Raw genomic sequence first — 17,269 nt, forward strand, 5'->3', positions numbered from 1 at the left:
CATTAGTATTGCTAGAATTTCTATCATAATGCTACTAAATTAGCCTCGAGTTTCCTAGTGTCTCTTCCTCAGAGTATCTGTTCATTACATCTTGCATTATATAATCTGTTCCCATAAATAATTAAAAAGAAAAAAAGAACCCATGTGTGAATTTCCACATATATATCTATCCTCTCTGTGTTATAGGGAATACCAAGTCATAGCAAGCCAGCAAAACAATTTCCTAGAAAAACATGCAATGGATAAAACATTTAAGACCACAATATAGATGATCTTCCATAGTTACTATGTTTCCTCTTGTTATTTTCAATAGATTTGACCACACACTGGCTTATTATAGTTAAATATAGTATCACCTATTTTTATAAAAACTTAACTTTGGCAGCATTGTAGGGTTTGGAAGCTGTTACTAATTAATACCAGTATGGATATTCTTTACAACTTGTCATCCTCAGAGTAGTTGCCTCTACTTTTAGGGTTGATACTGACAAGCATACCGTTTTCAAATAAAATCAGCCATGGCCAACCCATAGTCTTACGATTCAGATTCAATTAAGATCAGTCATAGTAAGACAATGTAAGTATTATAGGATTTCAGTTCAAGTTAATAGGAAAGTAAGGATAGTTACCATGGTATAGCCTGCTATTTTTGGGTCAAGATGTCTGTGTCCTCAAATCTGACGTGAGCGGACAGACCAGAACAAATTAAATTCAATCTAAATATGGCACTAGGGCTACTGTGTCTTTTAAATCATTGTACACCATTAGCCATGACCTCTGCTTTTTTTTTTTTTTTTAAATATAGTTTCAGAGCTGTCTATACTAAAGACTAGCTTACCGTCCCTGCCTCATGTCTGCTACTCCACTTTTCTGCTATAATTTGTCCACCTTATTCCCTCATTCCATGGTCTGCCCTGTTCCCTGAGGCCTCTCTGTCACTGTTGCTGGAATCCTGATATCTCTTCCTCTCTTTCTCTGTAATGTCCTTCAGCGCTCTCTGTAGGGTTGGATTGGTGGTCACGAACTCCCACAGTTCCTCCTTGTCTTGAAAGTATCTTATTTCTTCATTAATTTTTAGAGAGAGTTTTGATGGATATATGAACTTTGGTTGCATATTTTTTTCTTTCAGGACTTGGAATATTTCTCCCCACTCCCTTCTTGACTTAAGAGTTTGTGTTGATAAGTCTGCTGTTATTTTGATAGATTTCCCATTATAGGTAACCTGCATCTTTTCTCTGGCTGCTTTTAATATTCTGTTTTTTTGGTGGATTTCTGGGATCTCGATTATTATATGTCTAGGCGTAGATCTGTTTTGGTTGTAGGTAGCTGGTGTTCTGTATGCTTCTTTTATCTGGATATCATTTCTTTTTGCTATACATGGGAAATTTTGCTTTAATATCTCTGTGAATATTTTTTGTATTTCATTTTTGGATGTTCCTGCTTCCTCACTCACATTCTTTATTCTTAGGTTATGTATCTTTTTGTCATCTTCCAGTTTTAGAATTGCTTCTTTCTGGTTCCTTGTTATTTTTAAGAGGCTTTTTCTTTCACGTTCATATGTCCTAAATCTTTCTTCAAGTTTCAGAAGGCTATCTTTAGTTTCTGTCAAGGCATTTTGCCAATGTTCAATGGAGTTTTTAGTTTCCTGATTTTCTCTTTGGATCTGTTTCATGTATTCTAGGTTACGCTTAAATTCTTCTTCAGATGCTTCTCTTTCTTTTCTGATTTCCTCAGTTCTTCCATCTGTGTTCTCTTGGGCGGGGCTTGTCATTTCTTTAATTAATCTCTTTATATCTTGCCTCACTTGGATCAGAAGTACAGCTTTAAATTCCTCTATGAGATCATGTAGGTACTTTTTAATTTCAGCTGATGCTGTGTCAAGTAGTGGATGGTTACTGTGCTTGTTCTCTTCGGTGTTTACTTCTCCTGGGCTTATTTTCTCCTGTTGGGCAGCTGGAGATTTTTTTTTAATTTTTATCTCTTGTCATGTTTCTGGTTTCTTTCAGACTGTCCTGGAGTTCTCTGGCCCTCTCCGAATTGCTTAGGCCCTTTCAGAAGCGTGCTGGCTTGAGTTTTTGCTGTCCTCCCCAATTTACTGTTATCTGGGGTAGACTGGGCTGCAGGGGCAGTACAGGCTAGTCTCTAGGCTCTGTGCCAGTTAGTTCCTAAATTAGGCTGTACTTTCTGGTTGTCACTGAGTTGTGACTATTTTGTATCCGCTCATTGGGCCCCAAGCAGAGGCTTGGGTTAGCCCCAGTATCTCCTGCCAGTTCTCTTTGTACCAGAAGCAGCTGACTAATGTCACTATGGCACAGGGTCCTGCCCAAATCTCAGCTGTTCTCTTCCAGACCTCTCTGTGTCAGGAGTACCAGCACAGCAGAACTGCCCAAACTCTGTATGAGGCTGAAGCCAACACGTACTCAGGCTCTGCCCAATTCCAAGATGCCTTCCACTAGCCCTCCCTACAGGGGGCTCAGTGACGCCACTGAGCTGTAGGTTCTGCCCAACTGTAAAATGGCTGCCACCAGACTCTGTGTTATTGATGTCCCCGTGGTGGCGGGCACTGTCCCGTTCCAAGATGTTTTCTGGCCAACCCCGGCAGTCGCAGGGTCTCTAGTACTCACCAGGGTCCACGCCGCCCACCTTTCCCACGTTCCCAGCACAGCACTGATCGGTCAGAGATCCGCGCAGCGTGCATTCCCGGTACAGGGTGGAACGGTCAGGAATCCGCGCTGCGTGCACTCCCGGCTCAGTGCGGAACCGTCGGAAACCCACGCGGCGTGCCCTCGCGGCCCGGCGCGGAGCAGTCAGAAATCCGCGCTGCGTGCACTCCCAGTACGGTGTGGAAGGGTCAAAAACCCGGGCGGCGTGCCCTCCCAGCACAGTGCGGAGCAGCGTTTGGCTTTGGAGCTCGAGAGTCTTTCACAATCTCCTCTGGTGTAGCTGGGCAGTCAAAAACCAACACAGCTTTTCCTGTTGCGTCCGTGGGTTAAACTGTTGATTTAAAGGCGCAGGATTTGCATCTTCCCGTTTTCAGCCTTCACAGTCTCAGCACGACTTTAAATCCTCCAGCTGCACTGTCTTGGTTAATAAGAATCGTTATCCATTTGTCTGGCCCTCTCCATGTTGTGATATTCTAGCTTTTAATATGATTTCTCCGGAGAGACTCTCCGCCCGATCCTCTAGTTAGCCGCCATTTTCCAAGTCTCTCTGTTTGCTTGTTTCTGACGGTACCATGATGGTTATTTTTATCATAGTAGTTTTGTAGTATAATTTCAAATCATGAGTTATGATGCCCCTTCCATGCCTTTGTAACCCAAAATTGCTTTTGCTATTTTAAGGTCTCTTCTGGTTACAAATGATTTTTAGAACTGTTTTATCTAATTCTATGTGATATGCTATTGGTATTTTCATCAGGATTGCATTAAATTTGTATAATAATTTTTGGAAGGTGGAAATTTTCACTATATTGGCTCTTCCTACACAATAACAAGGGGTATATTTCCATTTTCTGATATATCTTTCAATCTCCTTTTTCAGAGTATTTAGTTTTCAATGTAAAGATCCTTTACTTACTTTATTACATTGATTCCTAGGTATTTTATTTATTTTTTGAATACTATTATAAAGATGTTTTTTCCCTAATGTCAATATCAGTGAGTTGCAATTGAGTTTTGAGTGTTGACTGTGTCCATCTACGCTATTAAATTTGATTATTAACTCTAGAATGTCTTTGGCAGAATTTTTGAGGCCTTCTATTTAGAGTACTATATCATCTGCAGAAATGATAATTTAAATTCTTTTTTATTATCATTATTCATTTTATGTTTTTCTGTTCTCTAATTGCTCTGGCTAATGTTTCCAGAACTATGCTGATAACAGTGGTGATAATGAACATCCTTGTCTTGTTCCTGATTTTAGAGTGAAAGTTTTCAGTTTTTATCCATGTAATATGTTGGTTGATGGTGTGTCATAGGTGACTTTCATCAGATGGAGATAAAGATTTTATTCCAATTTTCTATAGTATTTTTTATCATGAACGGTGTTCAACTTTGTCAACACTTCTGCGTCCATTGAGATAATCATATACATTTTGTTCTTGGCTCTGTTAATTTAATGTATTATATTTATTGATTTGCATATTCTGAACAGCCCTGTATACTTGGGATGAGTCCTAGTTGGTCACGATATATAATCTTGTTGATTGCTGCATTCTGTTTGCCAGTATATTATTTGGATTTTTGTGTCTAGGTTCATTAGACATTGATCTATAGCTCTCTTTTTGGTTGGAACCTTCTGTGATGCTGGCATCAAAATAGGTTAATTTCAGGAATGAATTTGGGAGCGTTGCTTCCCTTTCAGTTGCATTAAGGAATTTGAAAAGTAGCGGATTTAGGTATTCTTTAAATTTCATGTAGAATTCAGAAAGGAATCTTCTAGGTCCTGGGCTTTTCTCTGTTTGTAGGTTTTTAATTGTATCTTCAATTTCACTGATTGACATTGGTTTATTTAGAAATTTTATATCTTCTTTATTCATCTGTGATAACTCATGTGTATCTAGGAATCTATCCATTTCTTTTGTGTTTTCTATCTTATTAGAACACAGGTTCTTGAAGTAGAGATTGTTGACTTACATTTCTGCAGAAAGTATTGTGATTTCATTCTTTTCATTACTAATTGCATAGATTTGAGGATTTTTTTCCTCTTTTGTTTTTTTGAGAAGGTTGTCTAAGAGTTTATCAGTTTTATTTAATCTGTCAAAGTATTAACTATTCAATCTACTGATTCTTTATATAGTTTTCCTAATCTTTGTTGCATTATTCTGCTTCAATATCTCTAATGTTCCTTCACTGTACAAACATTGGGCTTGACTTGCTCCTTTTCTGGAAACTTGAGTTTTAGCGTTAAGTTGTTTATTTGAGCTTGCTCTGTTTTCTTGACTTGGGTATTCAGTGCTATGAATTTCTCTCATAGGACTGATTTCATTGTGCCCCATAAGTTCTTGTATGTTGCATTGGCCTTAATGGTAAAACTGTCTAACTTTTTCTTAAATTTCACCTGAGACCCTATGATTATTCAGGAGGTCATTGTTGAATTGCATGTGTTTATGAAATATGTGATTTCTTTTGATTTCCAATTCATTGCACTATGCTTGGTCTGATGATACGCATGAGATAATTTCAATTCCTTTTCACTTACTTAAGCATGCTCTATAAGCTAGTATGTGTTCTAATTTGGAGACTGTCTTATAAGCAGCAGAGAAGAATGTGTATTTTGATTTTGTAGGATAGAACATTCTGCAGACATCTACCACATCCATTTGCTGTATTTCTAGTGGGTTTTCTTTTAGAGGTGATTTATTTTCTCTAATGGCTTTTAATATTTTCTTCTGGTGTTAAATTTCTGGAATCTTGATTATTATATACCTTGGTGTAGAATGTTTATATCATGGCTAAATGGAGTCCTATATGCTTCCCTTATTTGTACATCAAATTCTTTTTACCTGCTTGGAAAGTCTTCTGCCATTACTTCCGTGAATGTCACATTTATGTTGTTTGTGCTATCTCCTGCTTTTTCATTGGCTTCTATTAATTGTATGTTATTCTTCTTGGCATCATCTGGCAGCTGTTGGATTGATCTTTGTGTGTGTATGTGTGGTCTTTGCTTTTACTAATAACTCTTTCTTTTTCATGATCACTAATAACAATCCTGTCATCTATATCTGATATTCTATTTTCATGTTGGCTCATTCTGCTTAATACATTTTAATGGACTTTTTAACCTTCTGACTATGTGTTTGCATCTGTTTCGTGGATTCCACTTCTTTTCTATTTTGGATATTCGTGGTTTCCATCATTTTCCTAATTTTCTCTGTTTTTACATCTGTATCAGCTGTAAAGTCTCTAACCATGTATGTCATTATGCTTACTGTCTCTGTAGTTATCTGAAGAATTAGTCATGATTTGATTTTTTCTATTTCACTGCTTTGTTACTGCCTCTGTTACTGCATTAGAGAGTCCAGGTGGGTGGCTTTCTAATTATCCCACCTCACTGTCCCCTGGGTGTGCCTGATCTGGAAGTCTGAAGTTGCATCTTGTTTAAGTCTCTTCTCATTTTCTATTTTTAAAAATTCAGCGCATGGGTTGAGGTTTATAAATCGCTTTTGACAAGTAGCTTTATTACTAGGATTTAGAAACTTTAGGAAATGACTCTCTTTGAGATGTCTCCCAGGTGTAGCTGGCTTTTGGAATTTGACTCTGTTGCAAAATTCTGCCTCTTTCATTCATTGGAGCTGGGAATTTGCTGCCTATTTGGCCTGGTGCATCATTGTTTGGCACAGATTTATAATTTTTATGACTCTTAGGCAATCTCAGTTTGACATACTAAGAAGAATAACTGGTTATAATACTTATGTCACGTTGGCTAACATAGTACAATCAGCAATAATAAGAGCATCAAGCACAGCCTAGGAAAAGACAATTTGTGGTGACTGTCAATGTGCCAATTTTAACTGTATGAACTAGATATATAGTTATATAACAAACTCTAAAATAAATCAGAAAATTGTAGATAGTAAGTATAGCCACAGTATGGCTATTTTAGACTCAGAGGAGAACTTTAGAAGTGGCTGGGGGGAAATAGAAAAATAGAAGAAGATGCGATTAGAAGCAAGCCTGCAGGACAAAGAAAGATTACACAAATTTGGAAAAGTGGTGATGAGGACAGTAGAAAAGGGATGAGGAAAAGAACAGAACAACAACAACAACAATAATGAAACCCTGGAAACAACATTCACATTCTTATAAAAACCAGAACAATCAAAGAAAAAAAAAAAAAAAAAAGAAAAAGGAAGCAGAATAGAAGATAAAAACTGTTCACTTTAACTTGTGTGCTGTCATTAGTAGACAAAGTGGACAACCAAAGTCCTGATCTGTGTTCATTGATCCCAGCAAACCAGCTGTAGACTGGTGGTGAGGTAATAGACAATCCCTGCAAGCCTGCATCTTTAGCTGCACTGAAGTTCGGGCTGGTTTCTGACTGTGCGGCTGGAACCCAGTTTGCTCAGCCTGCAACACCGTGTCTCCTGCCAGGTGAAAGTGGCTCCTTGATCTCCTGCTGACTAACTCAGTCCTGCCCCCTAACCCCCACATTAGGAGCCACTAGGTGGAGCCAGCCTGCAGCTGTCCTGCATTCCAAACTCATTTGTCCACCCTCCAAGATGGCTACTGGCCAAGCAACCTCTCCTGGGGGGTGTCTAAACTGAAGAACTCACCAGCCGCTGTCTACTGTGTCCACTGCTTCGTCCACTGCTATGTTTCATCACGGAGGCTTCTAGCATCACCAGTAGTCACTGTACATCTGCAGGTTCCATCTTCTCCTTCACAGCGAATCAGGGCTCAGGCAAAAATTTCCACTTGCTGCCTCCTGCTTCCTTTTTGAAGGCTCTCTCCTCACTCTCCACATGGGCTTAGTTTTCACTTCAGATCCTTACTGGGTCCCAGGGACCCGCTTCCCTCCATCTTGTCCTCCTCACATTGCTTTATTCCAGTGTGTGGACATCAAACTTCAGAGAAGCCGTTTCTGTGCTGCTCACCACTCTGCGTTTCCTGGAAGTCTACAGTGTGCATTCTTGTTGAATCTAATTGTGTACAGTAAATTCTTAAAAAATAATCTGCTGGAACAGTAGAGTTGAATGCATGCGGTACTCTTGAAATTTAAGAGAAAATCACTGGAAGTGAGTGAGAAACTTATGCATTCGAATTAAAATATATATTTGACATTTGGAAGGGATTTAGCGCTGCTAAAATTTCATGTCCAAGTGGGGTGCTTAATAAATAAGTTTTGATGATAAGCCAAAAATGTGCTGTATATAGGGATTGAACATATGCTCCATGATAATAATGATAAAATATATGTTTAATAATTTTTTCATCCAACCTTGGGATATATTGTCTCCATTCTTTATTGAACATCTCCTCCAAAAAAAGAGCTCCTTAACTTGAAACAAAAATGTTTTAAAATCTAGAAATATTCTCTCTAAAATCTAGAAATGTTCTTCTTCCTGCTTCCCAATACTGTAACTTCCAAAAATATATTGGCTGGTTCCTACTTTGCTTTAAAAATCTTTCAGTCTAATCATCCTGGAATGTGTTTTCCAAACTTCTCTGCCTGGTAAACTTCAATCAGGATATGATTGCCCCTATAAAAAAAAGTATTGGGACCGTTCTTCCTAGATTCCTGACCATCCTCTTCCTTGTCCCATTCCATTTCACCCTTAACTTTTAAACTGGTGACTCTAATTTTTACCCTCACACTATTATTGACTTACCTTTATTGAGTGTGGGCTAGCGCTCTGGCAACAGGGAGAAGTACGGTTAGATAACATTCTTCACAAGACTCTTCTCATTCTGAATACTTAATTTTACTCATTATAAATAGATATGAAACTCGGACGCAATGTGTTTGTTTTATGGGTTGAATTGGCACCTTAAACTTAAGTGATGTAGAATACAATGTAGAGAGGGTAGAACATTATTCAATGCCTTCAGCTCCCTGGGTCTAAAGAAACATTGTCGCCATGTTAATGAACACTCTGTGAAAGCTGTGTTGTTTATTTTAATTGGCACATAATATTTGTATAGATTTACAAGGTACAGTATGATTGTTAATACATGTATATGTTGCATAATAATTAAATCTGCATGATTGGCATTTTCTTTTTTTTATTTAAGAGGAAAAAGAGAAAAACACAAAACAAAACAAAGCAGTGTAAGGTTACATATAATACAGAACTACAAAAAAAAACATAACAGTAAGAAATCACCTGTTAATAGATTACATATTATCATCTTGGAAATAGTTGCTCAAATCACAGTATCAAAGAATACAAAGTAGACATTCAAACAGAGAGACTACAAACAGCTGTGTTCAGTGATCCAAAAACATTAATATAGTCAGCTATTCAACACCCCTATACACACTTGCTGTTATGTCCGTTAGAGCTCTTTTTTTTTTTCCCTTCCTCTCTTTTTACAACAAAATTTACACATTTTAGATTTTATTACTCCTTAGTTCTTGTTACTTTTTTGGGGGGGGGGAGAATAAAGTCAAATATGGCAGAACAAAGCTGTCAGTCAAAACCAAGGATAGACTTAGCACATGATGTAGAAGAGAGTACATGGTTATTAACAATAGTTATCAACGTTGTCTCTTGTTTCCTTAAAAAGATTTGTCTATCTCATTAGATATTATAAAGTTGGACAAAACAGTAGAGAACAAGACCAATAAAACTTAGACATTGTAAACATTACAGGACTTCCAAAGGAGACAATAGTCAAACCTGAATGGGCATCTTAGTGAATCTTATTGCCTTCAAAGTAGTTGCCTATACCCTCAGACTTGATACTATCCCACAGAATGGAACAGTCTAATCAGTCAAAACAAGATCGTGGGAGTATTACAGGACTTCAAAACAAGTTAATAGGAAATCGAAAAGAGTTACTATTATATATCCTAATTTTTAAAATTTTTCCCTTAATTAAAATAAACATAAGAAATAACTAAATAATTTTTTTAAAGAATAATAGTTACCATAGCGTCTGTCTTTTTCCTTGAGATATTTGGATAAAACTTCATATACTATAGCTTCAAATATTTCCATATCAAGAAGCCCAGAATAAAGCCTTTCTAATTAATAAGTGAAAATTTTATAAGGCTTCAAGGCCACATAATGGGGAATCATGATTGCCACATATTTTCATATATTTGAATCATTACTTACATTAGGGAAACTATTTGGTATTCATACATGCGAGATTGATTTATTTCACTTATGAGTATGGTCTCAAGCTGCGCCCATTTATTGATAAATATCTCAATGTGATCCTTCTTTATAGCTGAATAATACTCCATTGTATAGAAATACCACAACTTTTTTATCCATTCCTCAGTTGATGGACACTTGGGTTGTTTCCAAGATCTGGTGATTACAAATTGTGCTGCTATAAACATAGGTACACATATATCACTGTGGTATGATGCTTTCAGTTCTTCTGGGAATATGCCTAGAAGTGGAATAGCTGGAATAAATGGGATTTCCAGTCCCAACTTTTTGAGAAACCTCCAGACAGACCTCCACAAAGGCTGTACCAGTCTACACTCCCACCAACAGTGCAAGAGAGTTCCTTTTTCCCCACAGCCTCTCCAGCATTTGTTGTTGTTGGTTTTCTTGATTCTGGCCATTCTTTCAGGAGTGAGATGGTATCTCAGTGTGGTTTTAATTTGCATTTCTCTGATGACCAATGATGATGAGCATGTTTTCATATATTTATTTGCCATTTGCATTTCTTCATCTGAGAATTGCGTATTCATCTCAGATGCCCATTTTTGGATTGGATCTTTGAATTTTGGAGGTCTGAGTTTTTTTAATTCTTTATATGTTTTAGACAAGAGTCCCTTGTCTGAGAGAGAGTTCACTAAAATCTTTTCCCAGTTTGTGGGTTTTCTTTTCACTATGCTGGAGATTTCTTTTGACATGCAGAAACTTTTTAATAAGAAGTGGTCCCAGTTATTGATTCTGGGAAGTATTTCCCGTGCGGTTTGAGTCCTGTTCATGAATTCTCTACCTACTCCTATGTCTCCAAGGTTTCTACCCACTTTGTCTTCCAGTAGATTTAGTGTTTCTGTTTTAATATTCAGATCTTTGACCCATTTAGATTTTAATTTAGTACATGGTGATAGACATGGGTCTAGCTTTAGTTTTCGGCAAATGGAGAGCCAGTTTTTCCAGCACCATTTATTAAAGAGACTGTCGTTCTTCGAGTGAACCTGCTTGGCTCCTTTATCAAAGATAAGGTGGTTGAGTGTGTTTGTAGTTGTGGTTGTATCTTCTAATCTATTCCATTGATCTTCGCCTCTGTTTTGATTCCAATACCATGTTGATTTTACTACTGTTGCTTTGTAGTATAATTTCAAGTCAGGGATTGTGATGCCTCTTGCTTTGCCTTTGCTGCTTAGAATTGCCTTTGCGATTCTAGGTCTCTTCTGCTTCCAGATGAAATTTAGGAGTGATTTCTCTAGATCTATAAGGTACGTTGATGGTATTTCTATTGGGATTGCATTGAATCTGTATAAGAGTTTTGGGAGAATGGCCATCTTCACAATGTTTGTTCTTCCTATCCATGAGCAAGGGATGTCTTTCCATTTTCTGAGATCATCTTCAATTTCCTTTTTCAGTGTATTATAGTTTTCACTGTATAAGTCTTTCACTTCTTTCGTAAGAGTAATTCCTAAATATTTCATTTTTTTTGCTTGCTAATGTGAATAATCCAGTTTCTCTTATTTCCCTCTCTGTGATTTTGTTGTTTGAGTATAGGAATGCTATTGATTTCTGAGTATTGATTTTGTATCCAGCCACATTACTGAATTTATTTATTGTATCTAAGAGTCTTTCAATGGAGCTTAGGGGGTCTTCTATGTAGAGTATCATGTCGTCTGCAAACAATAACATCTTAACTTCTTCTTTTCCTATCTTTACCCCTTTTATTTCTCTTTCTTGCCTAATTGCTCTGGCTAGTACTTCCAGTACTATATTAAATAGGAGTGGTGATAAAGGACATCCTTGTCTTGTGCCTGATTTTAAAGTAAAGGCTTTCAATTTTTGGCCATTTAGTATGATGCTGGCTGTTGGTTTGTCATAAGTGGCCTTTATTATATTGAGGTAAAGACCATCTATTCCAATTTTCTGTAGAGTTTTTATCATGAATAAATGTTGGACCTTATCGAAGGCTTTTTCTGCATCTATAGAAATGATCATGTGATTCTTATTTTTGGCTTTATTGATATGGTGGATTGCATTTATTGATTTGCGTATGTTGAACCATCCTTGCATTCCTGGGATGAATCCCACTTGGTCATGGTGTATAATCTTCTTGATGATTTGCTGGATCCTATTTGCCAATATTTTATTGAGGATTTTTGCATCTGTGTTCATTAGGGAGATCGGTCTATAGTTCTCTTTTTTAGTTGGGTCTTTCTCAGGTTTTGGTACTAGAGTAATATTTGCTTCCAGGAATGACTTAGGAAGGATTGCTTCCCTTTCAATTTCATTGAATAGTTTGAGGAGTGTCGGCATTAGGTCTTCTTTGTATTTCTTGTAGAATTCTGCAGTGAATCCATCTGGGCCTGGGCTCTTCTTGGTGGGTAAGGACTTAATTACATTTTCAATTTCAGTAACAGAGATTGGGTTATTCAACAGTTTTACATCCTCTTGATCTAGCTTTGGCACTTCATATGCTTCTAAGAATCTGTCTATTTCTTCTGTGTTATCAAACTTTTGAGAGTAGAGGTTTTCGAAATAGGTGTTGATGAACTTCTGTATTTCTATTGGGTCTGTAGTGATTTCTCCTTTTTCATTTCTTATTGCATGAATTTGAGCTTTTTCTTCCCTTTTTTTAATAAGGTTGGCTAGGGGCTTATCTATTTTATTTATTCTTTCAAAGAACCAACTCTTTGATTTGTTGATTCTTTGGATTGTTTTCTTAGTCTCTATTGCATTGATTTCTGCTATGATTTTTATAATTTCCTTTCTTGTTTTGGCTTTGGGCTTGACTTGCTCTTCTTTTTCTAGCTGTTTGAGGTGTAGCATCAAGTTATTTATTTGTATTCGTTCTGTTTTCCTGATGTGGGAACTCAGTGCAATAAATTTTCCTCTCAGAACGGCTTTCATTGCATCCCACAGATTCCGGTAAGTTGTATCTGCATTTTCATTTTCTTTTAGGTATTGTTTAATTTCTTCTTTAATTTCTTCTGTGACCCACTGATTACTCAAGAGTGTGTTATTCAGTTTCCATGTGTTTGTGGGATTTTTGCAGTATCTTTTATCATTGATTTCTAATTTCAGAGCGCTATGATCCGATAACATGCAAGGGATGATTTCAGCTCTTTTGCACTTGTTTAAATATGTTCTGTGAGCTAATATATGGTCTATTTTAGAAAATGATCCATGTACTGCTGAGAAGAATGTGTATTCTGATGTTGTTGGGTGGAACATCCTGTATATGTCTATCAAACCCATTTGTTCACAGGTATGACTCAGTTCTGTTATTTCTTTGCTCATTTTCTGTCTGGTTGATCTGTCCCTTGGTGTCAATGGCGTATTAAGGTCTCCTGTTACAATTGTGTTACTGATAATTTGAGTTTTCATTTCTGTTAATAATTGTTTTATATAACTTGGTGCTCTGGTGTTTGGTGCGTATATATTTAAGATAGTTATCTCTTCCTCTTGGAGTTTTCCCCTTACGAGTATGTAGTGACCTTCTTTGTCCTTTATGGTCATTGTTGGTTTAAAGTTCACGTTGTCTGTAAACAGAATGGCTACTCCTGCCTTTTTTTGGATTCCTGCTGCATGAAGAATTGTTTTCCATCCTTTGACTTTCAGTCTGTGAGTATCCTTCTGGGTTAGATGGGTTTCCTGTAAACAGCATATGGTTGGATTTTGTTTCTTGATCCATTCTGCTAGTCTGTTTCTTTTGATTGGTGCATTGAGACCATTTACATTAATGGTTATTACTGTTAAATGCTGGTTAATTGTAGGAATGTTATCTCTCTGCTGTTGCATCTTTATCTTTCTGTTCTGTTTAATTATTTGCTTTGCTTAGTGGTTTTTTCCTTTGTGTATCTAAACTGTCTTTCAATATTTTTTGCAGGGTCGGTTTGGTGTTCATGAAGTTCTTCAGCTGTTCTTTGTCATGGAAGTATCGTATTGCACCATCTATTTTGAATGATAGTTTTGCAGGATATATCAGTCTTGGTTGGAAATCATTTTGCTTTAGGATCTGGAATATTTCACTCCATGCTCTTCTTGACTTTATCGTTTGTGCTGAGAAGTCTGCTGTGATTCTGATAGGTTTTCCTTTATAAGTGATCTGTCTTTTCTCTCTGACAGCTTTTAATAATCTATTCTTATGTTGGATTTCTGGGATGGTGATTATTATATGTCTGGGTGTAGTTTTATTTTGGTTATGAGTGTTTGGAGTTCTATATGCTTCACTGATCTTGATGTCAGTTTCTGATCTCATGCTTGGGAAATTTTCAGCTATTACTTCTCTAAATATCCTCTTGACATCCTTTATGTTGTCTCCCTCTCTTTCATTAATCCCTATCATTCTTATGTTATTCTTCTTTGCATCGTCTTGCAGTTGTTGAATTGTTGTTTCCTGATTCCTTGTTATTTTCAAAAGATCTTTCCTTTCCTGTTCACTAGCTGCAATCATGTCTTCAAGGTCTGAAATTCTATCTTCACTTTCATTAAGGCGGTTTTTACAACTTTCAGTGGAGTTTTTTATTTCCTGTATATCTCTGTGCATCTGCATTATGTATTCTGTTTGTTTCTTATATTGCTCGTCTAGGGATTCTATCTTTTTGTTTAGTTCCTCCAATTTTTTATCTGTGTTTTCTTTAGATATATTTAGAATCTCTTTCATTTCTTTTATCATTTCTTCTTTTATCTGGGAGATTATTTCGAGTTTGAATTTCTTTAAAGCTTCCTGGAGTTGTTTGTCAACTTCAGTAGCTATTATGTCCGATATATGAGGTGGATGGGATATATTTTCTTCTATATACATTGCTCCTAGGGTTTCCTGAGATGGGCTGGAGGTTTGAGGTTGTAATTTGGTCTTTCGTTTTGTCATTTTCTATATTTCTGTGTTTCAAGTGTTATTTGAAAGCTTCCTCAGGATCTGTTGAAAATCCCCTTCTATGTTTGGAGCTACTGAGACTCTGACACCGCACTACCCCAAGCCATTGGGCCTACAGAACCAGTGGCCCTCCTCTGCCTGCTCAGAACTCCGCAGTTCCAGACAAGCTGGGCCTCAGGGACACTGTGCGCCCACCTGCCCCTTGGAAGATCCACAGCTCTTCAATCGCAGCCGGGTTAGGGTGCTCACCACAGGCCGCAGTGCCTCAGGAGCCTGTGATCCCTCCCTGCTTGCAGAGATATCCACAGTCCTCTAGGCAAAGGAAGGGACTTCTGCAGGCACTCCAGATCCGCCCAGCTCCTCCTCTGCAGGCAGATGGCTGGGCTCAGGGCTTAGTGTAGACCCGCCCATCCGTCAGGAGCTCAGCAGACTTCCAAGTGTAGCCGGGAGGGATGGGGAGGCGGCTGTAGTGGCCTCTAACCCACTGCTCCACTTCACTGCACCCAGAAGCCTGGGGGGTCCGGAACAGTCTGAGATTTGGGCTTACTGTGCTGGGCACTCACCACAGGCTGAGGTGCCTCAGGAACCTGCGATCCCTCCCTGCTTGCAGAAGTATTCAGTCCTTCAGACAAAGGAACGGGCTTCTGCAGGCACTCCGGATCTGCCCAGCTCCTCCTCTGCCATGATTGGCATTTTCTGTCTTCAAACATGTATCATTTTTGTGTGCTGGTTACTTCTAGTTATTTTGAAAGGTATAATAAATGTTGTAGACAATATTTACCCTACAGTGCTGCAAAACACGGTATCTGATTCCTCCTATGCAGTTATGTTTTGGTACAGTTATCTAGTCTCTCTCTATCCTCCAATGCTTTACCTTGCCTAGCCTCTGGCAATTCCTATTCTAACCCTTAATTCTCTCAGATCACCTTTTCTAGCTTCCACAAAACAAAGGAGAACAAGCAAAATCTGAGCCGGGCTGATTTCATTTTATATGATGTCCTTCAGTTGCATTTATGCAGCTATAAATAACAGGAATTCATTGCTTTTTTTATAGCTGAAAACTATTCCATGGTGTACAAGTGGGTGTATATTTTCTGTATTTATTCATCTGTTCATGGACATCTTGGTTGTTCGTATATATCTTGTGAATAGAGCTGCAATAAAAATGGCAGTGCAGACATACTTTGCCAAAATTGTTTCATTTAGTTTTTAATTTACTTAATATAATCAGTAGTGAGATTGCTGGATCATCTGGTATAGTATTTTATCTTCAATTTTTTTGAGACATCATCATACCATTGTCTATATTGGCTATGCTTTTTTATAATCTTGCCAATGATGAGTCCCACTTTTCTTCATATCCTATCATTTGCTAATTTTCTCTTCATAATAAGGTTTTTAAAAATTTTTTCACACCTTCCCTGTTACCCACATATTGGCAGATACTTTTTAATGTGCTACTTTTCAAAAACAAACCTTGATTTAACCTGTTATGAGTCTCTTTGTCCATCAAAATTTTACCTTTAAAACTTATGCATAGAACAGACATTAAATTGTAAATTACTTATGTGTTACTTTTAATTTATAGTTAGGTTATATCTAGTTGTTTGTTATACCCAAAAATCTTTCAGTGTACTAACTTGGATATATGTCTTTCCACGTTTGAAACATCAAGCATGAAGCCTTTTATCCACAAGAGTGAGTATGTAATCAAAAAACAAGTGTAAAAATGGATAAACAGATTTATTGAATATATACTTGGAGACACAAATTGTATAGATGCCTTACTTATCCAACCAAGATTGTACATAGAAAAACATAAATATTCAGTAGCAGAGTTTGTATTCCATTTTTAAGTTTCCACTCACTTAATCCTTGAAACCCTTAGCCTGTGTGACTGAGGAAATAGCCTTTCCTTGGATTTGGTCTGAAATATTTATTTTACTTAACAACAGTCTTGCCTGCTGTTTCTTTTAAAAGCAAGAACAACCACAAGTAACTAAACAATCTCTTTCATGACATACTTCTTCCACACCCACCTGAACTGGAATAGTCTTTACGTTTTTATTTCTTTTCTTTTTTTATGCTCATCTCCTTTTCTTTTTTACTCATATATTCTCCCCTTTTTTTTTGCTTAAAATTACAAATTATTGCCGTCGTGCCACCGTCATTATTGTCCAAGAGTTAGAAGTCTCTAGCCGCCGTGTATAGTAGGAGTTACCTTCTTTTACTCTATGACAAATCACTAGTCTCTTTCATCAAATCATGAAGGGTGCTACCATTTCCTGGCTTGTGGAAATTTTGTTTTGTTATTGAGCCATATTTCCACTCTGAACACTTGTATTTTGGGGAGAATAGTTACGTTTAATTTCTTTTAGTGCTGCAGCTTGCCACTGATTGATAGAGAAACAACAGTTTTGTTCTTTCCAGAAGGAAGAAGGAAACACAGAGTGAAGGTTCATCAGCAGGCAGATGCTTTTGGAGAGCCACTACTCTGTGCCTCTCCAGACAGAAGTCTCTGCTTCTACCATTCAACCATTTCCAACCACTGGCAGTAGATTTTAATATGGAAG

Source organism: Cavia porcellus, unplaced genomic scaffold (genome assembly GCF_034190915.1).
Source record: "Cavia porcellus strain 051 isolate PalLab524CR breed Dunkin Hartley unplaced genomic scaffold, mCavPor4.1 scaffold_1, whole genome shotgun sequence".
Classification (NCBI taxonomy): Eukaryota; Metazoa; Chordata; class Mammalia; order Rodentia; family Caviidae; genus Cavia; species Cavia porcellus.